This window comes from Eschrichtius robustus, chromosome 1 (genome assembly GCF_028021215.1).
Source record: "Eschrichtius robustus isolate mEscRob2 chromosome 1, mEscRob2.pri, whole genome shotgun sequence".
Taxonomy (NCBI): domain Eukaryota; kingdom Metazoa; phylum Chordata; class Mammalia; order Artiodactyla; family Eschrichtiidae; genus Eschrichtius; species Eschrichtius robustus.
The window spans coordinates 126,080,070-126,107,760 of NC_090824.1; the positions used below are offsets into that span (position 1 = coordinate 126,080,070).

General features: G+C 44.7%; 1 pseudogene; it reads right to left on the bottom strand.

Moving 5' to 3' along the window:
• Positions 1 to 22,978: 22,978 nt before the first annotated feature.
• Positions 22,979 to 24,258, bottom strand: LOC137759850 (glyceraldehyde-3-phosphate dehydrogenase-like; annotated as a pseudogene).
• Positions 24,259 to 27,691: the final 3,433 nt, after the last annotated feature.

The window sequence follows — 27,691 nt, forward strand, 5'->3', positions numbered from 1 at the left end:
TGGGGGCTCGGTTCTGGGGTTGATGGCCGAGGCGAGCCGGACACCTGGGCTTCGGCCTCGGCTGGGCGCCGTTTGCTGCGCGACCTTGAGGAAATCACTTCCCCTCTCTGGCCTCAGGCTTTCAGCCCAGAGGGTGGGACTTAGATCTCAAATTCCCCTGGGCGGGGAGACGAGTCTTGGGGATCCAAATGGTTATTTGCCCCTTGAGGCGGGTGGGGGGGGGGTGCACCTCGAATGACCGAGAAGGTTTCGTTCGTGCCCTCCACCCCCAGCTTCTGGGGTCCTCTCCTCCCTCGGCTTAAACACACACACACACGCCCCTTTTCCCCTCCTCCTCTTCAGAGCCCGAGGTTTGGGCGGGGCTGTGGTGACTCCCCTCCGCGGGTCTCAAGGGCGTGGTCCCGTGTTGGGTTTTCCTCAGACTTTTGAAAACCCGCGCCGACTGGGACCGGCCCCTGACGCCACCTTGTAAAAGCCCGCGCCCAGGCTGGGTCGTGCTTAAAGCGCGGCAGCTCTGAGCCCCGCGGAGCTGCTCGAGGACTGGGCTCCTCCCCAGCGCCCCGGTCCCCGTCCTCGAGCCCTGGGGCATCCTGGCCAGAGACCCTGTCGGGACTGGGAAAGACACTGCCAAGAGGTGAGGGGAGTCCTGCGGGACCCCGCCCAGAACCAGGCGTCTCCGGGTGTGATCTGTCACCTTGCTCCTGGTTCCTATTCTGACTTTCCCTGCCAAACTTGGTAGTGGCACCTGGATTTTAAGGTTGGAAGCGACGCACAGCGTCGGTGGAGTGAGATAAGCTAGGTTTGCAGTCATGAACCAGTTAGGATCCCATACCTTGGACAAGTGACTCAACCCTTCAGCCCCAGTGTGCCTACCTCTAAATGGAGCCGGCACTACCCTACAGGAGTATGGAGTATGGAAATATACACTGTTCCTGTGACTAAGTCTCCCCAATTATAATCTTTCCTAACCTGCCATTTCACAGATGAGTAAATTGAGGTCTATAGGTAAGCAATATCTTTTCCAGTGACATTCATCTAGTAAATAATTGTTGAGCAACCAGTGTGTGCTGTGGCAAGGCCAGGAACACCCTGGCTTCCCACTACCTCCATTGTCAACACTCTGTTCAGGCCCTAATATGAGGGAAACTGCTTCCTATAGGAATTGGGCATTGCCGTGAATGATGGTGCTTCACTTTACCCAGAGCTTTCTAGGTACTTCTCGCCTCTGGCACCTCCAGATAGAGCCAACCTGTGAACCCCCAGATATCCTGACCATCCTGCACAGGCCTCTGTCCTGTCTGGCTCTTTTCCCCACCCCTTCTCCCTTCCCCTAGTATAGATATTCCCATTAGGTGTGTCTCCAACTTTGGCGGAGCAATGTTCTTCCTCCTTTACCTCCTCCTCCTGACCCTCCCCCCCATATCAATCCAAATCCTCCCTTCCCTCAAGATTCTGCTTCAGTCCTACTTGTTCCAAGAGGAGTAGCCTGGCCCATTTTCAAAACTCCGGTATCCTCTAGAAGTTAGTTTGAATTTTTCAAAGAGGAAGGACTTCTCATCTTGTCCTTCAGGTCTACATTTTATAGATGAGGAAGCTGAGTCCCAAAGAGGTGACAAATAGGGACTTCCCTGGTGGTCCAGTGGCTAAGACTCCACACTCCCAGTGCAGGTGGCCTGCGTTTGATCCCTGGTCAGGGAACTAGATCCCACATGTCGCAACTAAGAGTTCATATGCCGCAACTTAAAAAAAAAAAGATCCCGCATGTCACAATGAGACCTCGTGCAGATAAATAAATACATAAATAAAGTGCTTTAAAAAAAAAGTGGTGACAAATAATGCAGGGTCCACAGTTGACTCCCATCACTGTATTTTTCCGTACATGAAGCTGGTATTTATTGCTATTCTGATGATATAGCAATTCATGCTTATTGTTGAATATTTGGAAGATTATAAAATAGTTTAGAAAATAATCTACCATGTAGAGAGCAAGATTATTAATATTTCCTCCTAGTCTTTTTGTCCGTGCATATTTTAAAAAACAAAATTGCCAAACAGTTTAAATAGTCCTTTTTTTTTTCTTAAATCTATCATGAACATTTCTTAAGTTCTCGAGTCATAAATTTTAACGATTGCCTAACCCCCATTAGATGTGCCATAATTCAACTTATCTCTTATTGTTAGGCATTTGCATTATTTTTTCTTATTTGCCTTCATAAGAAACACCTTATATAAGGATGCTTAATGCCTCGGAAAGCTTCCTATATGTGACCAGCCCTAAGCACTTTGAAGGCAGCAGCTGTCTTATTCCTTCCTGTACTTTTTTTTTTTTTTTTTTTTTTTTTTTCCTGGCTGCACCATGTGGCTTGTGGGATCTTAGTTCCCCAACCAGGGATTGAACCCGTGCCCTCGGCAGTGAAAGCGTAGAATCCTAACCACTGGACTGCCCGACTGACCTAGTAACCCAGCCTCTAGCAGCCTCTTCAGTGTCTCCCCCTACCCCCAGAGTCAGGCTCCATGTCACCTCTGAGCTTCTCACATATCTGTTCCCTTTGCCTGGAACCGCCCCCTTCCCAGACACCCACTCCCTTTCCAGAATGCTCTCAGAGTACCTTCTCTATGTTCTCTTGAGCCTGGAAATATCTTGTCTTGAAGTCTCAGCTACCAGATAGGAAAATCTCTGACTGAGATATGTCCACAAACCCTGCTAGTGAATACAGCCTCACCCCTCAATCTCTGTAGCCCCCTAGCCTCCAGCAAAGAGCTTGATGAGTGGTGGGCGTTTGCAGGTGTTCAGTGAACCATTCCTGGGGCCTCTGGGTTATCTGGTGCCTGTGGCCCTTTCTCTTTGATTTCCTGTACATATTGATACATTATCCTTTGATGTTTCATTGTTGGGGTAAGGAAAAGAGTCAGATGGCTTCACTCCTAAGAAATGCTGCCCTGGGACCCAGCATCCTGAAGGTGTGCCTGGCTACTTCAGGGCAGGCCCCCCATCCTAACCCGGGTCCCCCACCATCAGGAAAGTCTGGGCAACAAAAAGGCAGGTAGATAGGGTGACCTTGAGGCCCAAAGGCTGGTGTGTATCTGAGTTGTATTTTCTTGGCCCATAAGGTTTAAGCTGCACTTGAGTGCAAGAGGTTTCAGGAAGGGAAGGGGGTAAGATGCTGGCATTTATAAAGTACCTACTCCTTCCTGCCCCAGGCAGGTAATATGCCTTCTCCTGTAATCCATTGTTCTTGCTATCCCTAGTTATAGATTAGAAAACAGGCTCAGAAGAACTAGGGGAACTCGCCTAGCTACTGGTGAATGGCATGGATGGTGGGGAAAGCATGGAACAGCCCTGTTGTGAGATTATCAGTTCATCTCTAAAATGGGAATACTAGCACACAACTTCAGGGGTGTGTTATATAAGCGTTCATGACAAGCTCTTGATGGTTGTGATTACTGCCTGTGGCCCTCCTTCCAGTTTGAGGGTCAAGGTCAGAGTGGTTGCAGGTCAAGATCAGAGACTGGATCATTTCAGTCCAGAGTTCCTGAGCTCTCTCCTCTCCTCTTGTCTTCCTTACTCTGGGCCACATAGTTACCAAATTCGCAGGTTCAAATCCAAGGCAAACTGTTTCTAAAATAGCTGTGCCAGAATATCTGGGTTTGAGTCCAGGTGACCCTGGCAACCTGTATGACCATGGGCAGGTAGTTTAATCTCTCTAAGGCTTTGTTTTCTCATAGTAAAACTAGAGATGCCTTTCAGGCTCTCACAAGTTACCTAGGTTTTTGCAAGTGTTGACTGAGATCCTGGCACTCAGAGTTCTCAGATGGCCTCAAAGCTCTAGGGCAACTGGAGGGGTGATTATAAAATCAGCAAAGGAATAGAACCAAGAACTTCATTTCAACTCCAATCTTCCCAAGAGGCAGTGTCTCCCCCTCGATGCCCCCTCCCCAAAGATGTTATTTCTTCTGTTCCCACATGGCTGAAAACTAGGGGAGGACCCTCAGGTCAGGGATGGTGTCTTTTTTCATCTTTGAGTCTTCTTGTGCCTGGCCCACGTCCTGGTAGAGGGGGCTCAGTAAATAATATTGAATGAATGAAAAGCTTGGGTTTCCATGGAAAGAGCTCTGAGAGAAGTATTTTTATACTAACATGTCAATGACTGCATTTCCCCTCTCCCAACATGGGAGAGAGAATAGGATACCAGGAACCTGAAAGGGAAGCAGAAGATTTAAAAACAATGATCAGAAACCCATGAGGGGTGTTTGGGCAGGCCAGAGGTTTCTGGTCTGGACTCTAGGCTCCCAACTTACACCTCCCTCTCAGCAGCCAAAGACCCTGCCCCACTGCCAGTTCCTACCCAACCACTGGGCCAGTGGCCTTTGCAGATGGGGAAACTGAAGTTCAGCAGCTGAAATCAACTCACCTGAGGTCACACCCAAGGTACTGAGTTCATTTCATACTTTCTATGGAATTTTACAAGCAAGTGGCTTGGAAATTTTCTTTCTAAGAAAAAACAGAACTAATCAAAGATCTTTTCGTATGGAGTCCTCAAATGATCTTTTATCCCCCAGAAAGTCTATGTGTTTAAAAAAAGAAGAAAAAAAGAGTTTTAAGTTCTGGCAACGATTAAATGGCACTTGCTAAACTTTTACTGGTTTTGAGTCCTTCCCAGGGAGCCAAAGGTCATTGAGAATGGCTCGCTGGCCTGTTTCCCTGCCTGAGTTGCTGGTCTCCCAGAGCCTGGGAGAGGGCTTTCCAGGCCAGACAAACTGCAGAATTGCCTGGCATGGCCAGGAAGTTGGTCCCACAGGGCAGAGTTTCCGAGAAAGACCAAGGGGCTGAAAGCAGGAATGGTTGCACTTGACCGGGGTCCAGTGGGGCAAGTGACAGTCTTTTGGGGACTGGGGCTTTAAATGGAGTGGGGTGGAGCAGGGTGAGGAGGGAAGATGAGTTGGCTCTACCCTCACCACTGAAGGTGGCAGTGAGGCTCCTGTGGCCTCCATCTTAACAGTCTTATTTGCCTTCCAAAAAGCTTATTGTTCAAAAGAGGAGGGGTACAGGTGCAGTCACTCTCTCTAAGGCCTTAGGGATTTAAGGAGGCAGCTGGGGGGAAAGGGCGACGCCTAACCCAAAGGAGTGCTTCCCCCAAGGTGGGCGTTAGGGCATGCAGATCACAGAATCTGTGTTAGAAGGGGCCCTAGAGGTCAATCCAAGCCAGTGGACCTCACACTTGGCTACAGACCAGAATTATCTTTTGAAAAAGACAGATTCCTGGGGCCCATCTGAAAACAACTACATCCATATCTCTGAAGGCAGACCTTGGGAATCTCCTTGTACCCCAGCAGCTAGAACCCCAGTACCAGAATCCAACCCCCTGCATCAAACACTTGAATCTCCACCAAAAGCTAATCCAGCCTCTGCCCGAATTTGGGGAGAAGCAACACCACCCCCACCCCCAAACTGCTCATTCTACTGCTACAGCTATAGCTCTACTTACAGCAGTATTGTTATCAGATAATGACTAGTGATAATTAACATTTGTCCAATACTTGGCCATTGACCTCTTAGCACAGAGGCTAAGCTGCCATATTCTAGACTGAGGCCTGGATTCAAACCTGGCTGCACTTTATTTTTGTGACTTTGGGTAAAGTGACTAAGGACTCTGAGCTTCAGTTTCCTCACCTGTGAAATGGGGAGAGCTTGTGTGGAATCACACAGCAGTGCTTAACACAGTGCTTGGCATTGTGTCCTGTCAGTTAAAAGTTTAAGTTGTTCTTCCATTTAAACCCAAATCTGTCTCCCTGTGCCTCCACCCAACTCCTCCCTGCATTTGGCCCTGGGTTCCATAGCTCCATAGAGCAAGCAGTGCTTCCTGCCCTAGGGCAGTCCTTACAGACAGCAGGCCCCTTTCCCAGCATCTGATCCTGGTTCCTGTACCCTCACAGCCTTGCTGGCCCCTCTTCTGGACTGATTGGCATTAGGGGTGGTAAAATATTATAGGAGGGGGACTTTGCTCAGCAGGTCCAGGCGTCCAGGAGTTCCTTGAGCATGTGGGGAACCAGAGCAGCTTATGTGAAAAGGGCTGCAGAGAACAGTGATCCCAGCAGAGAAGAGGGTGGCTCCCCCAACCTGCTAGTGTAAAGCTGCTAACCTAGGCTGCCAACCATGTGCCAGTGTGCCAGGCATGGGCTGAGCATAACGTCCCTGAGCTCATTTACCTTTCATAGCTGGTTAAGGAGATGATTTTTCCTTATTTTACATTTGAGGTACAGAGCGGTTAAGTAACCTGTACAATAATGCACTGCTGTAACAGACAGGACTGGGATTTGAACCCAGCTCTCCCTATATTCAACTCCTAGAACTAGAATGAAACAAAGGAGTTGAATCTGAATTGAGGTCCAAGTCCAAAATGCAGTTTTCTTCCAGGAATCATCTAGTTAGATATTTACTAATTTTTTAAAAAATTAATTAATTAATTAATTATATTTATTTTTTGGCTGCTTTGGGTCTTTGTTGCTGCCCAGGCTTTCTCTAGTTGCAGCAAGCGGCGGCTACTCTTCATTGTGGTGCGGGGGCTTCTCATTGTGGTGGCTTCTCCTGTTGCGGAGCACAGGCTTTAGGTGTGCTGGCTTCAGTAGTTGTGGCTCACGGGCTTAGTTGCTCCGCGGCTTGTGGGATCTTCCCAGACCAGGGCTCGAACCCGTGTCCCCTGCATTGGCAGGCGGATTCTTAACCACTGCACCCCCAGGGAAGTCCCTGTATTTGCTGATTTCTTATCTAACCGTAATCCCTTGCATTTACTGTATGCTTTATTTTTTTTCCATGAATGTCCACCTTCATTTTTTTCTTTTTCTTTTTCTTGGGAAGAGCTAATATTTGCACATGGTGTCCACAGTTTAAAATTCACAAGGTGCAAAGAATCTTTTTTTTTTTGGTTGTGCCGGATCTTAGTTGCGGCATGCGGGATCTAGTTCCCTGACCAGGGATTGAACCCAGACCCCCTGCATTGGGAGCACAGTCTTACCCACTGGACCACCCATGGAAGTCCCAGGTGCAAAAGAATGTTGGAAACAGTTTGCAATTCTTAAAAAAGTTAAGCATGGAACTACCATATGACTCAGCAATTCCACTCCTGGATATGTACCCAAAAAGAACTGAAAACAAGTATTCAAACAAAAACCCGTACATGAGTGTTCATAGCAGCACTATTCACAAGAGCCAAAAAGTGGAGACAACCCAAATGTCCATCAGCTGATGAATGGATAAACAAAATGTGCTACATCCATACAATGGAATATAAAAATCCATAGAGGGACTTCCCTGGTGGTCCAGTGGCTAAGACTCCGTGTTCCCAGTGCAGGGGGCCTGGGTTCGATCCCTGGTCAGGGAACTAGATCCCACATGCCACAACTAAGAGTCCGCATGCCGCAACTAAAGATCCTGCATGCCGCAGCGAAGATCCCACGTGCCACAACTAAGACCTCGCACAGCCAAATACATAAATAAATAAATAAATATTTTTAAAAACTCCATAGAAAGTATGGATATGGATAAACCGCAAAAACATGCTAAGTGAAAAGAGCCAGACGTAAAAGCTCACCTATTATTTGATTCCATCTTTATGAAATACCCAGAATCGGCAAATCCTTGGAGATAGAAAGCAGATTAGTGGTTGCCAGGGGCTAGGGGTGGGGAGATGGGAAGTGACTGCTAATGGGTACAGGGGTTTCTTTTTGGGGTGATGAAAATGTTGTGGAACTAGATCCAGGTGATGGCTGAGCAACACTGCTAATGTACTGAATGGTATACTTTTTAAAAAATAATTAATTAATTAATTATTTTTTGGCTGCATTGGGTCTTCGTTGCTGTGCGCGGGCTTTCTCTAGTTGCGGCGATTGGGGGCTACTCGTCGTTTCTGTGTGCGGGCTGCTCGTTGTGGTGGCTTCTCTTGTTGTAGAGCCTGGGCTCTAGGCATGTGGGCTTCAGTAGTTGTGGCACGCGGGCTCAGTAGTTGTGGCTCGTGGGCTCTAGAGTGCAGGCTCAGTAGTTGTGGCACACAGGCTTAGTTGCTCCGTGGCATGTGGGATCTTCCTGGACCAGGGCTCGAACCTGTGTCCCTTATTGGCAGGTGGATTCTTAACCACTGCGCCACCAGGGAAGTCCTGAATGGTATACTTTTTTTTTTTTTTTTAAAAGGGACTCACCAGCAGTTTTTGATTTAACATCATTAACAACCACTTTTTTTTTTTTTTTTAATTTATTTATTTTGGCTGTGTTGGGTCTTCGTTTCTGTGCGAGGGCTTTCTCCAGTTGCGGCAAGCGGGGGCCACTCTTCATCGCACTGCGCGTGGCTCTCACTATTGCGGCCTCTCTTGTTGCGGAGCGCAGGCTCAGTAGTTGTGGCTCACGGGCCTAGTTGCTCCGGGGCCTGTGGGATCTTCCCAGACCAGGGCTCGAACCCGTGTCCCCTGCATTGGCAGGCAGACTCTCAACCACTGCGCCACCAGGGAAGCCCGGGAAGCCCCTGAATGGTATACTTTTAAATGGTTAAAATGATTCATGTTATGTGGATTTTACCTCAATTTTATAAAAAGGATATTGAATATTAACCCCAACCCATCCCTTAGCAACTGGTACTAGTTCCAGAAGATATTCTGAGCATTTATAAACATTTGTGTGTATAGTTTTTCATATAAATGGTAGCACCCTGTATATATTGTCCTGTACCTTGTTTCCTTCACTTGGCAGAGATCTTGGGGATTATTCAACATCTGCACTTAGCAGACTTGCTGTGTTCTTTTTTTTTTTTTCTTGATTGAGTCTTTATTTATTTATTTGGCTGCGTTGGGTCTTAGTTGCAACATGCGTGATCTTCGTTGCAGCATGCAGGATCTTTCGTTGCAGCGTGGGCTCTTTGTTGCAGTGCTCCGGCTTCTCTCTAGTTGTGGCGCTCGGGCTCCAGAGCATGGGGGCTCAGTAGTTGAGGCATGGGGGCTTAGTTGCCCCATGGCATGTGGGATCTTATTTCCTTGACCAGGGATCAAACCCGAGTCCCCTGCATTGGAAGGTGGATTCTTAACTACTGGACCACCAGGGAAGTCCTGCTATGTTCTTTTTAATGTCTCTATACTCTTCCACGTTGTGGATGTACCCTGATTTGTCAAGCCTGTCCCCTTTTGATGGACATTTAGATTGTTTCCAGTCTTTTGCTGTTTCAAACAAGGCTGCTCCCTGTGTGTGTCTCGTGAAAGGCTCATTGGAAGTCTGCTGTAGCCTTATCCCACTTAGAAACAGGCCTGAGGGGTCAGGTGTCCTGAAAAAGTGTGCTGGAAAGAGGGCCAGGAGCGCTTTGGTCCGGCCTTTTTTAGATATGCGTGCGAGAGCAATGACTGATGAATAGGATTCCTGCTGGATTAATGGGCCAGAATGGAGGCTTTGGGACTGTGAGGCTGGAGAGGAAACTACCAATCTGCCTGATGGACCTAATATGTTTTGTAAATCCCCCAGCAACCTCAGGTTAAACTGACAAGAAAGGCCTTTCGTTTTGCACTATGATGAGAACTCAGACATTCTGGTTTATTAACATTCCCTGCCCACCCCCCACTTCCAATAAAACGTCACATGAGAGGCCTAGGTCAAGGGATTAACATGATATATTTAGTTGAAAAACGGTGCCCCAGATGGTACAGAGAATGAAAGTGCCAACTCAAAATATGATACTGTTGGACTAGAAGGCAAACTGAAGGATGTAAATAGCTTAGTTTTGTCCTGGTTATGAGTTGCTAGCAGGATGAGGGAATCTAAACCTTGTGCATATCATGCACCACTTAAGTCTGTTGTAAGTACTAAAGGCACAGACCAGGACAAATACCTGCTTTGAAGGGGTGGAAGATTGAAAGTTTGGTGCTGCTGGGAAGAAAAATCAAGCCAGCAGAGGGACATCCTCTGATCAGGCAAACCTAAAAACTAAAATGAACCATTGGAGAATCTACTGTATAGCTCAGGGAACTCTACTCAATGCTCTGTGGTGACCTAAACAGGCAGGAAATCCAAAAAAGAGGGGATGTATGTATACGTATTCACTTTGCTGTACGGTAGAAACGAACACAACATTGTAAAGCAACTATACTCTGATAAAAATTAAAAACAAAGTAATAAAATGAAAAAAAAAACCCAAGGCTGCTGTGAATCGCCTTGTACATGGGTCATTTCACACATGCCTCTTAGCTGTGGAGAAATTCCTACAAGTGGAATTGCTGGGTCAAAGGGCATGTACATTTTAATTTTTCCAGTTGCAAAAATAATGCATACTTGTTACACGAATTTCAAACAACTCTGAAGCTTATAGGTTAAAAAGTGAAAGAAGCCCTCCCCACAACCCCAACCCCACGCCTCTGGTGGAGTTGCTCCTTCTTCTTTGTCTGCCTCCCTTTTGGGGGCACTTCCTCCCTGGCCCTGGCCTGCAACTCTCAGAGCCATCCCTGCTTGCCTGATTCTGGGCCTCCCCTCCTCCTACTGCCCCGCCTCTTCCCTCTCTCATCCCTCAGTAGAGACTTCCCCATCAATCCCCAGAGCCTGGGCTAGGATTGAGGCTCACAGTCAAATATAACCTATTCCCCAACAAACCTACCAATGTCAGGCCCCTGGCAAGTGCTTTCAAATCACAGAGTGTTCAAACCAAAAGGTTAGGGGCTTCTCATCCAACTCTCACATTCTACCTTACATAGTTTTACACAGGAGGCAACTGAGGCCCAGAAAAAAGTATTTCACATGGTGGTAAGTGCCCTGTAAGGATAAACAGTGACTTGGGTCCGGGAGTCTTAACTGGGTGGTGATATCTGAGCTGGGACCTAAATGACAGGAAAGAGCCAGGTAAACCAGCATATGCAAAGGTCCTGAGGTAGGAAGAAAATTTGTGTATTTGACAGACAAGAAGAAGGCCAATGGACTGGAGCAAATGAAGTGGCAAAGGTACCCAGGGCTAATCACTTAGGGCCCTGGAGGCAGAGTGAGGTCATTCTGCGATGCCATAACGTCAGCTTCTCTCCTGCTCCTGTGCCCCCAGTAGCTCAGCCTGAAGAACACAGCAGGGGCTCCCTGAACCTTGCTGAATGAATGAATGAATGAGCACTGTGTGTTAAAGTGAGTGAAGAAGAGGGGCAGAAAGGTGTGTTACAGAATCCTTGAACAGAGACATAGATTCAGACCCCAGATTACTAATTGTATGGCTTGGGACCTGCTGTTTTTCATAAGTATAATCATCATCATAATGGTAGCCAACCCTTAGAGAGCTTTGTAGGTCATATAGTTAACATCTGTGTGGCAGCAACTCAATTCTGCCCTGGTAGCTGTAGTAGGGAAGCAACCATAGACAATGCAAAAACATGGGCATAGCTGTGTTCCAATAAAGCTTTATTTACAAAAGCAGGCTTTGGGCCAACCCATGCCTTAGAGAGCACTTAAAAAGTGCCAGATACAGTTGTAAGAGCCTTAAGTGTATTAACACCTTTATAATGAGAGGCTCAACAGATCATTGTTCTGTATCTCATTTGGGTCTTGGACCCCCTTTAAGTCTCAGGTGGTGTCTCTGGATGTTTGCTCCAGAAATCTACACATACTCAGATACAGAGTTGTGCACACAGTTGGGGGGGGGGGGAGGCGTTAAGGACCTTCTGAGGCCTTTGTGGGCCTCCTGGATGGATAATCCCTAAGGCCTCTTCTGCCTCAGTGACCAGGTCGGGGAACACCGGGGCGGCGGGTGGGTCTGAGAGGTAGAGTGGGAACCAGGGACTTCTGGGATGGATACTACAGTCTGGGAGAGTAGTTGATGGGTTGGCTGACAAGAGGCCACCCAACCTCTCTGCTAGAATCTGTAGTGTGAGCTCTAGATGGTTGTCTTCCACCCCAAAATGTGCCCACTTGGTTGCTGGAGGAGTTCCTTCCCAACTCAATGGCAGAAAAAGCCTAGCTTGGGGCGGAGCCCTGCAAGAGACCCCCTTAGTCCTGTCTCCTGGTGGCGATGGTGGGTCAAGCACAACTCTGTGCCTCTACTGTAAAATGAAGGAGTTGGATTAGACTCATTCTTTCCAACTACAGACATTTATGGGCACCTACTGCATACCAAAGACTACATTGGAAAATTGTGAGCCATTATGTTGTACACCTGAAACTTATATGATATTATACATCAACTAAACCTCAAAAAAAAAAAAGAGTACATTGGACTCCACCAGTGATGAAATAGCCTCAAGTACAAAGAACTACGCCAAGAGGAATGAGAGGCCACTTGCAGCCTTCAGCCAGGTCAGCTGGGAAGGTCCCTGGGAGGCCCTGCACTGGAGCCAGACCCTGAAGATGGGTAGTTAAGGGCATTCCCGGCAGAGGGAAGGACATAGGTGTGGGAAAACTCAGGGTGTGCAGGGCCTGGTTTGGCTGGCGTGTCAGGTGAATAGAGAGGAGGTCTCTCAGGAGCAAAGCAAGAAGGAGAATTGGGTCCACAGCTGGTTCGGGCCCTGCCTGGTGGGAGCTAGACCAAGGGCCATCAGGAGGTGACAACTGCAGGGCCTTAGGGGTAGAGAAAGGGGCAAGCACTGGGCCTCCCCAAGCTTTGTGGGAGGGGAATGGTGGGGGACAGTGACACTGGAAGGGGGGCACGTGGGCGGAGGGCGCTGGTGGCAGGACACAGAAGAAAGTTGGATTTGGAGCTTCCCTGGTGGCGCAGTGGTTAAGAATCCACCTGCCGGCCTTCCCTGGTGGCACAGTGGTTACGAATCCGCCTGCCAACGCAGGGGACACGGGTTCGAGCCCTGGTCCAGGAAGATCCCACATGCCGCGGAGCAACTAAGCCCGTGCACCACAACTACTGAGCCTGTGCTCTAGAGCCCGCAAGCCACAACTACTGAGCCTGCGTGCCACAACTACTGAAGCCCGCATGCCTAGAGCCCGTGCTCCGCAACAAGAGAAGCCACCACAATGAAGCCCGTGCACTGCAATGAAGAGTAGCCCTCTATGGCCGCAACTAGAGAAAGCCTGCACACAGCAACAAACACCCAATGCAACCAAAAAAAAATAAAAATAAAAATAAATAAATTTATTTAAAAAAAAAAAAAAGTTGGATTTGGTAGGATATTTGTCTCTCAGGAGACTGGAAATGGAAGGCTGGAGCTAGGGAGATATTAGGGAAAAGACTGCCCAAGGTTAAAGGCAGGCAGTGGCCGCCTTCTCAGAAGAGAGATGTTGATAAGTGCTTTCAGAAGTTAAGTCTGGGAGGCTCCGTTGCTCTCCTTCCACCCCCAACAGTCTCTGGGAGGTTCACAAAGTGCATTAGCATGTGAAAGGCTCAGGAAGAAGTGGGGTGGGGGGGAAGAGAGTGGTTTAGCTCCATTCTACTCACTGTGAGGTTGCTGTGGGTCTGGGGGTCGCTCAGGATCACACATGGACTTCCTGGAAGAACATTTCAGACAAATAAATAAACTTAAGCAGGCGTCAAAAAGATTTAATCATCTGTCAAAGTTAAGTATTTATTAGTTTGCTTCTTTGTTTATTAACGTTTTGAAGTAAACTAGCTTCAGCTCGAGGTCTGGATGGAGTCAGTGCGGTGGAGCAGGTGTGGCCTGAGCCTTGTCCATCTCTACCAGAACCGGCTCCCCTTACAACATTTTAACCCACGAGGGTGGAATGACTATGTCTTTTCCAGATAGGGAAGCTACGGTTCAGATAGGTTCAGAAGTTGTCCCAAGATCACAGAGCAAGAAAGTAGGGAAGCCAGGACTGGGCTGGAACCAAGTGTCTCTCACCTCAGATTCCTTGCTCTTAACCTCCAGGGCGTACAACCTGGCAATTAAATTTAACTCTTAAAAAGTTGAAATTTAAAAATTCGTAGCAACATTAAATCCGTGGTTAGCAGATGAAGCAGACAAGCTCCCCTCTCCCTCCCACGGTGTCAGTGCGGACCGCCTGCCAGCTTGCTGCCTGAGCCTCCAGCTCTCTCAGGGTTGCTGGTTGTCCTGAGACACAGAAGGTAGAGGAAATGGCAGAGTCTCACCAGACCTGGGGGTTTGGTGGTACTGCTGGTAGAAAGGGGCAGGCTGAGAAGAGGAAACAATTTTGCAGGATGATGATAGTTCATTTGTCACCAGATAGACTTGGATCACCACTTATCAGCTATGGGACCTGGGACAAGGAATAAACTGTCTGAACCTCAGTTTCCCCAAGTTGTAAAATGAGGATGGTCATAGTATATGTGAAGGTGAAACACACTATCATGTGTAACACACTCAGCTTAAGGCCTGTGTGTGTAGATGGTAGCAGCCATATACGTGAATTTTATTATTGGTGTTGTTCTTGTCAGGTGGTTGAGATGGGTCCTGAGGTTTCTTTAACGTTCTGCAGGACTCTCATGAATTCCCATTTTGAGTCCTGTTAGAGCTGCAGGACTAGGAGTCAAGAGAGAGGTCTGGAGTGGAAACTCTGATCTGAGAGTCTGCAGCACAAGCAAAGGTGGTCTCTGGGTATCCGGAGCCAGGGTGGGGGTGGGGCATCTTCTGGAGGACAGCAGGCACAGGAACTCGAAGATGCTACCTGAGCTTCTCTCCTTCTTCAGTCCCTGCTGAACACTCACAGACCGACTGCCCCTCCCCTGCCTCGTTGTCATCATCCTTGGATAGGGAACAAGTCAGGGCTCTGGGGTCAAAACCCTGGAGCTTGCCCTGCCAAGCTGTGTGAACTTGAGCAAGTCACTCAACGTCCCCAGTAGGCAGTTTCCCCATGTGCAAAGGGGTGTATAATAATGTTAACCCTAGAGGAGAAGTTGAGAGGATGGGTCTAGACTCTAAAAAGAGGATATGAAAGCACTTAGTAAGCTTCAAAGGCCACACGAATTCAGGGCATAACTTCTCTCACAGGCCTGATACCAGTGGCACCTCTTCCACAAAGCCTTCCCAGATTGCCCAATTGGAAGTGCTGCCCCCATCTAGAGGCACAATTATGAGCACAGGAGAGGGCAGATCTCCTGAATTCTGGCCAGTGTCTTGGTAGTATCTCCCGACAGCCCTCTTGTTGTCTGTACACCAAACACTTTCCTAGCACTTGTCCTGTCCTCCATCTGTAGGACGCAAGACCAGCCAGGTTCATACTATGTGGCCCTGCCCTCTGACCACACACCTTGGTGCATGGTGGAGTCCTTAACCCAAGTGCACCAGTAAGGTCTTTCCCTGAGGATTTACACATGGGCTTAGGATTGACAGGGAGACAATTCAGCATCTCTCTGAGTAATTAAACCTGTACCATGCAAAACTCAGAAGCTGGTAGCTTTCCTATTCGACCACGTAGATGGGGAAACGGAAAGCTGTGATCAGGGAAGCAAAGATGAGGGATGAACAGAGAAGGCTTCCTGGGACCCTGCAGGGCTCCGTCACTTTCTGAAACTTCCTTCCAATGAAGTCCCTTTTTGGCTTAAACTAGCACTTACAGGTTCTGGTACTTTCTTTTTTTAAAAAATTTATTTATTTAGTTTATTTATTTTTTGGCTGGGTTGGGTCTTCATTGCTGCACGAAAGCTTCTCTAGTTGCAGTGAGTGGGGGCTACTCTTCATTGCGGTGCGCAGGCTTCTCATTGCGGTGGTTTCTCTTGTTGCGGAGCACGGGCTCTAGGCAAGCGGGCTTCAGTAGTTGTGGCACGCGGGCTCAGTAGATGTGGCCCTCAGGCTTAGTTGATCCATGGCATGTGGGATCTTCCTGGACCAGGGATCGAACCCGTGTCCCCTGCATTAGCAGATGGATTCTTAACCACTGCGCCACCAGGGAAGCCCGCTGGTACTTTCTAACCTTTTACAGAAAAAGAAACTTAAGTCTCAGAAAAGCTTACCAGTGTGTCTGGGGTCCCATAGCAAGTTAGCAGAGATACCATATCACATATACATCCTTTTAATCAGGTTTTGAACAGATTGAGGTGTAATTGGCATATAATAAACTGCACCTATGTAAAGTGTGCAATTTGATGAGCTTTGACATAGGTATATATCTGTGAAACCGTCATCACATTCAAGATAATGAACATATCATCACCCACAGAGGTTTCCTCCAGCCCCTTCTTAATCCCTCCAGCTCCTCCCTGACCCTTACCCCAGGGAACCACTGAACTGCTTTCAGTCGCTGTAGATTAGTGTGCATTTTCCAGAATATTATATAAATGGAGTCATACAATATATACTCTTTTTTTGTGTTCTTTCAGTCAGCATAATTATTTTGAGATTCATCCATGTTGTTGTATAACTTAATAGATGCATTTTTGTTGTTGAGTAGCAATCAATTTCATGGACATGCAACAATCTGTTTACCATTCACCTCTTGCTGAACATTTGGGTTGTTTGCAGGTTTTGGTTATTACAAATGAAGCTACTATGAACATTCATGTATAAGTCTTTATAAGGCTCTGTGCTATTTTTTTTTTTTTTTTTTTTGGCCGCTTGGCATGCGGGGGTGGGGTGGGGTGGGGTGGGAGGTGTTCCCCCTGCAGTGGAAGCTCGGAGTCTTAACCACTGGACCGCCAGGGAAGTCCCTATGGCTATGTGCTTTTATTTCTTATACAGAAATACCTAGGAGTGGAATGGCTCGGTCGTATGAAGGGTGGTCATATGAAAGTTATGTTATGTTTAACTTCTTAAAAAACTGCCGAACTGTTTTCCAAAGTGGTTACACTGTTTTACATTCCCACCAGTAGAGTAGGAAAAGTCTAGTTACTTCACATCCTCACCAAACACTTGACTTCAGTCTTTATAATTTTAGAAATTCTAACAAGTGTCCATAGTTTTAAGTTTTACCTTTAGGTCTGTCATCTATTTTGAGTTAATGTTGGTGTATATATATGAGGTATCGATCAAATTTAATTTTTTTGTGTGTGTATGAGTATCCAATTGTTCAAGCATCATTTGTTGAAAAGATTTTCCTGTTTACAATGAATTCACTTTCTTTAATAGATACAGGGCTATTTAAATTATTTCTTACTTTCTGAGTTAGCTTTCACACTTTGTATCTTTTGTTACGGAATTTGTCCATTTCATCTAAGTTGTCAAATTTATTGGCAAAAAGTTTTTATGAATGATATCAAGCATCTTTTCATGTGCTTATTGGCCATTTATATACCTTATTTCGAGTAATGTCTATTCAGATCTTTGGCCCAAGTTTTTAGTTATTTATTTGTCTTTTTATTGTCTATTTATTTGAATACTTGCATCGTAAGAATTCTTTATGTATTCTATATACAAGTCCCTTAACAGATTTATAATTTGCAAACATTTTCTCCCATTCTGTGAGTTATCTTTCCCCTTTCTTGAGAGTGTTCTTTGAAGCGCAAAATTTTTTAATTTGATAAAGTCTATTTTATCTAATTGTTCTTTTGCTGCTTATGCATTTGGTGTCATATCTAAGAATCCATTGTCTAATTCAAGGTTTACTACTGTGTTTTCTTCTAAGAGTTTTATAATTTTAGCTCTTACATTTAGGCATTTGATCTATTTTGAGTTACTTTCTGTATATGATATGAGCTAAGAGTTTCAACTTTATTTTTTTGCATGTGAATATCCAACTGTCTCAGCACAATTTGTTGAAAAGACTATTCTCTAACAATGGAATGGTCTTTGCACCCTTGTTGAAAGTCAATTGACCATAGACACACAGGGTTTATTTATGGACTTTCAATTCTATTCCATTGATCTATTTGTCTGTCCTTATGCTGGCACCACACTGTCTTCATTACTGTTGGCTGCTTTGTAGTAAGTTTTGAAGTGAGGAAGTATGGATCCCCCAACTTTGTTCTTCTTTTTCAAGATTGTTTTGGCTATTCTGGGTCCCTTGCAATTCCATATGAATTATAGGATCAGCTTGTCGATTTCTACAAAGGTGTTAGCTGGGATTCTGATATGGGTCGTGTTGAATATGTAGATCAAATGGGGAGTATTGCTATCCTAACAATATTAAGTCTCCTGGAACTTCCCTGGTGGTCCAGTGGTTAAGACTCCATACTCCCAATGCAGGGGGCCCAGGTTCGTTCCCTAGTCAGGGAACTAGATCCCACATGCTGCAACAAAGGTCCCGCACTTGGCAATGAAGATCCCATGTGCCACAACTAAAACCCGGCCTAGCCAAATAAATAAATAAATATTTAAAAAATATATATATTAAGTCTCCTGATTCATGAACATGGGGATGTTTTTCCATTTATTTACACCTTCTTTAATTTCTTTCAACACTGTTTTCTTTTTTTTTTTTTAACACTGTTTTCTAATGTTTCTCATTTCTTCTGTTAAATTTATTCTTAAGTATTTTATTCTTTTTGATACTATTGTAAATGGAATTGTTTTCTTAATTTTATTTTCAGATTGTTGATTAGTATATAGAAATACAATTGATTTTTGCATATTGACCCTTTACCCTGAAACCTTCCTGAACTTGCTTATTAGTTCTAATAGTATTTGTGTGTGTGTGTGTGTGTGGATATCTTAGGACTTTCTATATACAAAATGATGTCATCTGCAAATACAGGTACTTTTATTTCTTCCTTTCTAATCTTGATGCCTTTTATTCCTGTTTCTAATTGCCCTGACTAGAACTTCTAGTACAATTTTGAGTAGAAATAGTGAGAACAGACATCCTGATCTTAGGGAGAAAGCACCAACTATGAAGTATTAACATCATATTAAGGATGTGAGCTGTGGGTTTTTTGTAGATGTCCTTGATCAGGTTGAGGAAATTCCCTTCTATTCCTAATTTGTTTGTTTTTAAATTATAAATGGGTTTTAGACTGTGTCAAATGCTTTTTTTGTTTTGTTTTGTTCTGCATCTTTTGAGATAATCATGTGCTTCTTAAAAATTCTATTGATAAAGTATATTACATTAATTGATATTTGGATATTTAACCAACCTTGCAACGTTCCTGGGATAAATCCCACTTGGTCATGGTCATGGTGTAATTCTTTTTATATGTTGCTGGATTCAGTTTGCTAGTATTTTGTTAAGGATTTTTGCATCCATATTCCTAAGAGATATGGGTCTGTAGTTTTCTTGTGATTTCTTTGGTTTTGGTATCAGGGTAATTCTGCCTGATAGAATGAGTTAAGAAGTGTTCCCTCCTTTTCTGCTTTCTGGAAGAGTTTATGAAAACACTGCTATTAATTCTTTTTTAAATATTTGGTAGAATTCATCAGTGAAGACATCTGAGGCTGTGGGTAATTTTTTAAGTTAATATTTAGATGTCTTTACTTGTTATAGGTCTTTACAGATTGTCTGTTTCTTCTTAAGTCAGTTTCAATGGTTTGTATCTTTCTAGGAATTTGTCCATTTATTGGTATCTAATTTATTGGTATATAATGTTCATAGTATTTCTTTTTAATCTTTTTTATTTCTGTAATGTCAGTAGGAATGTTACCTCTTTCATTTCTGATTCTAGTAATTGAGTCTTTTTTTGTCTTTTTATATTTATCTATTTATTTTTTTATGGCTGCATTGGGCCATTGGGTCTTCGTCGCTGCGCACAGGGCTTTCTCTAGCTGTGGCGAGTGGGAGCTACTCTTCGTTGTGGTGTGCAGGCTTCTCATTGCGGTGGCTTCCCTTGCTGCGGAACATGGGCTCCAGAGGCGTGGGCTTCAGTAGTTGTGGCATGCGGGCTCAGTTGTTCCGCGGCATGTAGGATCTTCCCAGACCAGGGCTTGAACCCATGTCTCCCACACTGGCGGGTGGATTCTTAACCACTGCGCCACCCGGGAAGTCCCTTTTTTTTTTTCTTGATAGTTCTAACTAAAGGTTTGTCAATTTTGTTGATCTTTAAAAAAAAACGAAACAGCTTTTGGTTTATTGATTTTCTCTGTTTTTCTATTTCACTAATTTACACTCTAATTTTTATTATTTCCTTACCACTGCTTGTTTTAGACTTAGTTTGCTCTTCCTTTTCCAGTGTCTTAAGGTGGAAGGTTAGGTTATTGATCTGTGATCTTTCTTGTTTTATAATATAGGTATTTACAGCTATAAATGTCCCTCTAAGCACTGGTATAGCTGCATCCCATAAGTTTTGGTATGTTGTATATTTATTTTCATTTATTTCAAGTTATTTTCTAACTTCCCTTGTGATTTCTTCTTTATTTTCTTGTTTTGTATGTTTTGTTTTCTTTTTGTGTGTGTGTGATTTCTGCTGTGATTTCAGAGTTGTTGCTTAATTTCTACATATCTGTGAATTTTCTAAATTTCTTTTTGTCATTGATTTCTAATTTTATCCCATGTGGTTTAGCTTTCATTTCTGAAAGTTATTTTTCCTGGATAAAACATTTTAGGTTGATATTTATTTTTCCTTTCTGTATTTTAAAGACTTGGCTCCACTGTCTTCTTGCTTGCATTGTTTCTTTTTTCTTTCCTTCTCATTTTATAAATCAATACTCCTAAGAGGTTAGTAAATGTTTCACATGAGAAATACTTAAGTTTTATGTAGGAGTATAATTTGCCTTTAGTCACCGTTAATAATAAGTTACTCTTATTATGACTTAATAAGTCATAAATCATGGGTATTACTTGCCTTGTGATGAGCCTAGTTTCACTTGAAAATCTTGGAGAGAAGAGGTTAGTTATATATATTCTCAAATTCAAATTTTGTAGTCACCAAATCTCTTGATTTCCTTTTTGACTCAGTGGTTAAGATTGTGTTACTTAGTTTCCACATATTTGTGGATTCTCCTGTTTTCGTGATTCAGTTGATTTCTAGTTTCATTTCATTTTGTTCAGAAAAGATTCTTGGTGTGATTTCCATATTCTTCAATTCATTAAGACTCTACTGTGACATACATGTCATCTATCCTGGAGAAAATTCTGTGATTGCTTGAGAAAAATGTAAATTGTTCTGCTATTGGGCAAAAAGTTTTGTATATATCTTTTAGATCCATTTTTTGTAATGTTGTTCAGATCCACAGATTTTTAAAATTGATTTCTGTCTCAATGTCTTATCTATTATTGCAAGTCCTGTATTAAAGTCTCCTACTATTATTGTGTTTCTCTCAATTTCTCCTTTCAGATCTGCCAATATTTGATTTACATACTTAGGTGATTTGATGCTGGGTGCATATATATTTACAATTGCTATATCTTCCTATTGAATGACCCTTTTATCATTATGTAATGATCTTCTTTGTCTCTAGTGACAGTGTCTGGCTAAAAGTCAGCTTTGTGTGGTTTAAATATAGCCACTTCTTTGTTTTGGTTAACATTTGCATGAAATATCTTTTTCCATCACTTCACTTTCAGCCTATTTGTGTCCTTGAATCTAAAGTGAGTTTCTGGTAGACAACAGATCTTGGCTTTTTATCCATTCAGCCACTATGTATCTTTTTGAAGGTCTAATTGTCTTTATTAGGTGATTCATGACTCAGGTAGCATTCCATCTAGGAACTAGAAGGAGGCCCAGAGGGGAAGGCTTTTAGAGGCAGAAGGATGGTGGGGCAAGGAGGTTACTAGCAAAAGGAAAGAAAGAATTGTTTCAGGCCAGGTCATCTTCTTTGGCAGGGAAGGGAAGGGTGGGGGGGGGGGGGTGTCTCATTATGCAAATTGTCTCACTGGTTAGTGCTAATTAGGAAATTTAAGATATTTATTTAAAAGCCACATTCCTGGGAGAGGTTGAAAGTACAATTAAGTCTCGGTTTGCTGTCCTGGGGGCAAATAACTCCATTTTAGGCTTGTTACTTCTTTTTAACAATTCCCCCCTTTTGATCAAACTCTCACCCTAACTGAGAGATGTGATCAAAATTTAAGGTATTAGTGCCACTCTGAGCTATGTATTTATGGAGGCTTGGTGTGGTATCCACAGATCATAATGTTTTGTGTAATCCCTGTTACATTCACAGGTCATGGTTCCAGTTTCCTGATCCTTAAAGTGGTCTTTCTCCTTATTCCTTTTCTGACATCCCAGTCTTAGGGAGATCATTTGCTTGACATTTAACAGCTGTGAACACGTATTTAAAAGCTTTTGAAAGAATATAACGCACCAGGGGGATTTTTATGATAACTATAAGCAGGAGAATTCCCAGTGTTTGGAGTGTACTTTGGAGCCATGGTCTCCAAGACCCAAACCAATCAGAATCAAATAAGTCAAAGAAAGACGCCATTGAAAGAGTCATCTTCTTAAGTCAAGTTTGCTCAATAATATTACATAACTGAGTTTCAACTTTCCCAGAAGTATTAACCCAGGTATAACAAGTTCACTTGCATTGTTTCTGACAAAAAAAAAATCTGCTATTCTTATTTTTGTTTGTTTGTATGTAATGTGTCTTTTTTTCCTCAGGCTGCTTTTAAGTCTTTCTCTTTATCGCTCTTTTTTTTTTCTTTTGGAAACTATTATTTTATTAAGGAATCCACTTCTATGACTTATGAAGCCCAGGCTGAGTTAATAGTGATGAGTTCTGGAGGTAATGATACCCCACTCTGACTTTCTGGTTATAACCACTGTCTTCTCTCTCTATCCCAACTGAAATCCCAGACTCATGAGGCCTCAATCCCTGCCCTCCTATTCCTGGAAGATGCTAAAGCCAACTATGTAAGAGCCTTTTTCAGAGGAAAAGATGATTTTTGTCTTCCCAGAAGACAAACCCTCTACTTTGCTTTATGAGGCAGACAGCAACCCCAAACCACAGAAAGGTTGAGAATTCTCTTTATCATTTTTTTAAAACAATTTTGATATACTTAGGTATAGGGGTTTTTTTCCTTTTTCTTTTTTTTTTTTTCTTGGCTGAGTAGAGAGTACTTTATTGATGGTACATGACAAAGTAGGGGTCCTCCAAAGTAGGGCTTGGGAGAGCCCCAGCTGTGATGGGGGTCACAGTTTCTTGTTCTTGGAAAATGTCAAGAACGAGAGATTCTCAGAGTCTTGGGAGATTGAGTTGAGGCAAGGACTCCCCAGCAGCTGAGGACCTCTCTCCTCCTCTTGTGTTCTTAGTAGGGCTGATGGTCCAGGGACTCTTACTCCTTGGAGGCCATGTGGACCATAAGGTTCATCACCCTGTTGCTATAGTCAGATTCATTGTCATACCAGAAAATGAGCTTGATAAAGTGGTCATTGAGAGCAGTGCCAGCCCTAGCATCAAAGGTGGAAGAGTGGGTGTCACTGTTAAAGACTCAGGAGACAATCTGGTCCTTAATGTAGCAGGATGCCCTTAACAGACCCTTTGATACCTGTTTTACCACCTTCTTGATGTCATCATATTTGGCACATTTCTCCAAATGGAGGTCAGATCCAGAACCAACACATTGTGGGTGGGGACATGAGAGGCCATGCCAGTGAGCTTCCCATTCAGCTCAGGGATGACCTTGCCTACAGCCTTGGCAGCACCAGTAGAAGCTGGGATAATGTGCTGGGTAGCCCCATGACCATCACACCACAGCTTCCCAGAGGAGCTATCCACTGTCTTCTGGGGGGCAGTGATGGCATAGACTGTGGGTATGAGTCCCTCCATGATGCCAAAGTTGTCATGGATGATGTTGGCTGGGGGGAGCGGGGGCAAGCAATTGGTGATGCAGTAGGCATTGCTGACAATCTTGAGTGAGTTGTCATATTCCTCATGGTTCATGCCCATGACATACATGGGGGCATCAGCAGAAGGAGTAGAAATGATGACCGTTTTGGCTCCACCCTTAAAATGAGCCCCAGCCTTCTCCAAGATAATGAAGACACCAGTGGACTCCACAACATATTTGGCACCAGCATCATCCTACTTGATGTTGGTGGGATCTCAGTCCTGAAAGATGGAGATGGGCCTTCCATTGATGACAAGCTTCCCATTCTCATCTTTCTGCCATTGAATTTGCCATGGGTGGAATCATACTGGAACATGTAGACCATGTAGTTGAGGTCAATGAAGGGGTCATTGATGGAGACATTATCTACTTTGCCAGAGTTAAAAGTAGTCCTGGTGGGACTTCCCTGGTGGGTCAGTGGTTGGGAATCCGCCTGCCAATGCAGGGGACACAGGTTCAAGCCCTGGTCCGGGAAGATCCCACATGCCAAGGAACAGCTAAGCCCGTGTGCCACAACGACTGAAGGCTGAGCGCCTGGAGCCCATGCTCTGCAACAAGAGAAGGCCCCGCTCACCACAACTAGAGAAAGCCCACGCACAGGAACAAAGACCCAAAGCAGCCAAAAATTAATTAATTAATTAATTAATTTAAAAAAAAGAAAAAAAAGTAGTCCTGGTGACCAGGCACCCAATACAGCCGTATTCGTTTACTCCAGCCTTCACCATCATGTCTCAGTGACATAGCTGGCACTGCACAAGAAGATGCAGCTGTCTTGGGAATTCCCTGGTGGTCCAGTGGTTAGGACTCTGTGCTTTCACTGCCGAGGGCCCGGATTCAATCTTGGTCTCTCTTGTGCTTTCTGTTGGATGGGGAAGACCAGAGAGCTTGGTATAGTTTCTTTATGTTTATAGTGCTTGGGGTTAATTATCTTAGATCTATGGATTTATCGTTATCAAATTTAGAAATGTTTCAGTTAATTTTTTCCTTCAAATATTTTTTCCTGTCTTCTTCCCTCAGGTTACACGTATAGAAATATTAGGTCACTTGAAGTCATCTCACAGCTCACTGATGCCATGTTATTATTATTATTTTTTTTTTAGCCTTTTTTCTCTAGGTGTTTTATTTTGGATAGTTTCCATTACTATGTATTAAAATTCACTAATCTTCTGCCATGTCTAGTGTTCTATTAATCCATCTAGTGTATTTTTATCTCAGACATTATAGTTTTCATAATTTCAACTTGGATCTTTTAAAAAATACCTTCTATATCTCTACTTAACATGGTCAGTCTTTTCTTTATCTTCTTGCACATATGGAATATAGTTAGAATAACTGTTTTAATGTCTGTGATAGGGACTTCCCTGGCGATCCAGTGGTTAAGACTCTGTGCTTCCACTGTAGGGAGAATGGGTTCGATCCCTGGTTGGGGAACTAAGATCCTGCATGCTGTGCAGCCAAAAAAAAAAAAAAGTCTGTAATAACTCTATCATCTGGGTAATTTCTAGGTAGGTTTCCATTGATTGGTTTTTCTTTTCATTATGGGTCATATTTTCCTGTTTCTTTTTTACCTGCTAATTTTTATTGGTTGCCAGGCATTAAGAATTTTATTTTATCAATTGCTGGATTTGCGTGTGTGTGTGTGTGTGTGTGTGTGTGTGTGTGTATTCTTATAAATGTCCTTGAGCTTTGTCCTGGTGTGCAAAAGTTACTTGAAAACAGTTTGGTCCTTTCAGATCTTACTTTTGTTAGTGGGGGCCAGAGCAGTGTTTAGTTTTTTCCCACTTCTGAGCCAAAAACTCTTCTGACGCTGGCTCTACTCAGTGTCCCATTAATTGTGCGGTTTCTACTCTGGTTTGTGGGAACCAACACTATTCGCAGCTCTCTGTGAGCTCCAAGGATTATTCTCTCTCATCCTTTTGGGTGGTGCTTACCATGCTTTCTGGTGGTTTCCTCACATGCATGCATTGAGCAGAATTACTGCAGAGGTACCCTGCGTAGAGCTCTAGAGTTCTCTGTGTGCAGCTCTTGCCCTTTTGGTTCTCTGCTTTGTGTTCGGTACTCCCAGCTTTTCAGTGTCCTCTCAGTGTGGGGAGGCTGCCAGACTTCACCTGCCTTCCTCTTGCTGCGCTCTGGTCTGGAAACTTTCTTCAGGCAGTGAGGTGGGGCATTTATAGGGCTCACCTCATTTGTTTCCTTACTCCCAGACGTCACTATTTTTCCCTGTCTGGCATCCAATGTCTTGAGAACCACCGTTTCATATATTTTGCGGGGTATTTTAGTTGTCTTAGGTGAGGATGTAAATCCAGTCCCTGTTATTCCATCTCAGCTGGATGCAGAAATCCTTATGATCATTGGTTGATTTGTTCAGCTGGCATTTATTGAGGGCAAGCTTGCTGTGTGCCCACCTCACACCAGGCTTGCTGATCTCCAAACACTCCAAATTTACCTATCTCAGGGCCTTTGCATGGGCCCTCTTCTCTGTCCAGAATGCTCTTTCTAGCTGTACTTCCCTCCCTCAGCGGCCTTCTCAGACTAACCTGTGTAAAGCTAATTGCTCTCTTTTATTTCCATCACACTTACGCTTTCCTTTACAGCTTCTTTTACTAGAATGTAGGCAGGAATTTTTGTCCAATTCCCCACAGCCAGCTCAGGGCCAGGCACACTGTCAGTGTTCAATAAATATTTATTGAATGAGTGCGGTCTTTGCATATTTCAGGGTGCCTGTCATATAACAGAGCGCAGTCAACTTGGAGGTGCTCGGCCGATGGGAACAGAGCTCCCTGCCTGAAGGTGCCCAGCAAGGAAGGGAGACCAGGCCCCTGAACTGAGGCCCCCCTCAGCCGTGCTCTCCTTAGTGATAACCAAAGGCCCCACGTGCCTGCCTGGGAGGGCTGACAGGTGGGGCTGATGAGTTGCAGACCCAGGCCTCCGCCCAGCACAGAACCAGATGCTGGGCAGGAGCCAGAGCCAAGCTTCCATGACACTGTTGTCTTCAAAGCCCCTGTCCCACCCTAGGCCCTTGGTGGGGATTTCGGGCCTCACCAAGCCCCTCAGAGTGTCTGCCACCAGCCTCTGGGGAAAGATGGAGCCATCCCCTGGTTCTAGTTCCAGATCTAGTTGTGTGACCGTTGACAACTATTAGAAGGCTCACAGGATTAGAGGTTGGCTCTATAAAGTAAATAGTACTTTGTAAACTGCAGACCTTCTACAAGTACTCGCTGAGCCTTAGGAAATTTCTGTTCCAAACCCCTACTTTTGACAGAGGAAGGGACTGTTTAAATGAGAGGATGTATGTAGACTGCTTAGCACCAGGCTTGGGACTCTGTGTTTGTATTCTAGCTACTAACCAGCTGCCTACCTCTGGCTGAACAGCCAACAGCCTGCACCCCCTCAGCTGGGGGCCTTGATCCATCTGTCCTCAATAAGGATTATAGCTACCATTTTGTGAGCATTTACGAAGTGGCAGGCCATGAGCTCAGCACTTTGAGTGCATCATCTAATTCTCTCATCATAGGATGAGATAGTTATTATTCCCAATGAGGAAACTGAGGCTCAGAGACATTAGGTAATTTTCCCAAGACCCTGAAACTAGTAAGTGGCTGAAGCAGTGTTCAGACCCCAGGGTGGGAGGTCTCCAAGCTTCTAGGTCCTGGCTTCTCTTCCCTTAGCATTCTCTTCTAGTAAGTGGTATTTCCTGCCAGCTACTCCTTCCTGGGCCTTTGGGGAAGGTTTCTGAGAGTCCATTTGGCCAGTCACTGGATCAGGGCAAGACAGGGTCTAAAACCTCCAGCTGAGAGTCTGCCCCGAGGCCCAGCTATGAGCTTGTGGAGTTGGCAGTGAGGAAGTCTCTGAGAGTCAAAGAAAATCCCATGTTAGAAATACCGCCCTGGGGGAAGGAGAGGGGGTTGGGCAGGAGCCCACAGACCCAAGGGTTCGCTCAGCAAGTGCCTGCCAGCTGGTTCTCCGGGAGCGGCCAATTGTACATTCCCCACAGGATGGCAGGAGCTGCAGATACAGGCAGGCGAGTGAATCTGGCCCCGTGGGAGCTCCACATGGGCAAGGTCACTCTGATGGGGCCACCCAGGGGGCCTGGCCTCCCTAGGAGGGGATGAAGCTTGAACCAGCCTTGGAGCACCTCACCAATTTGGATGAAGGAGT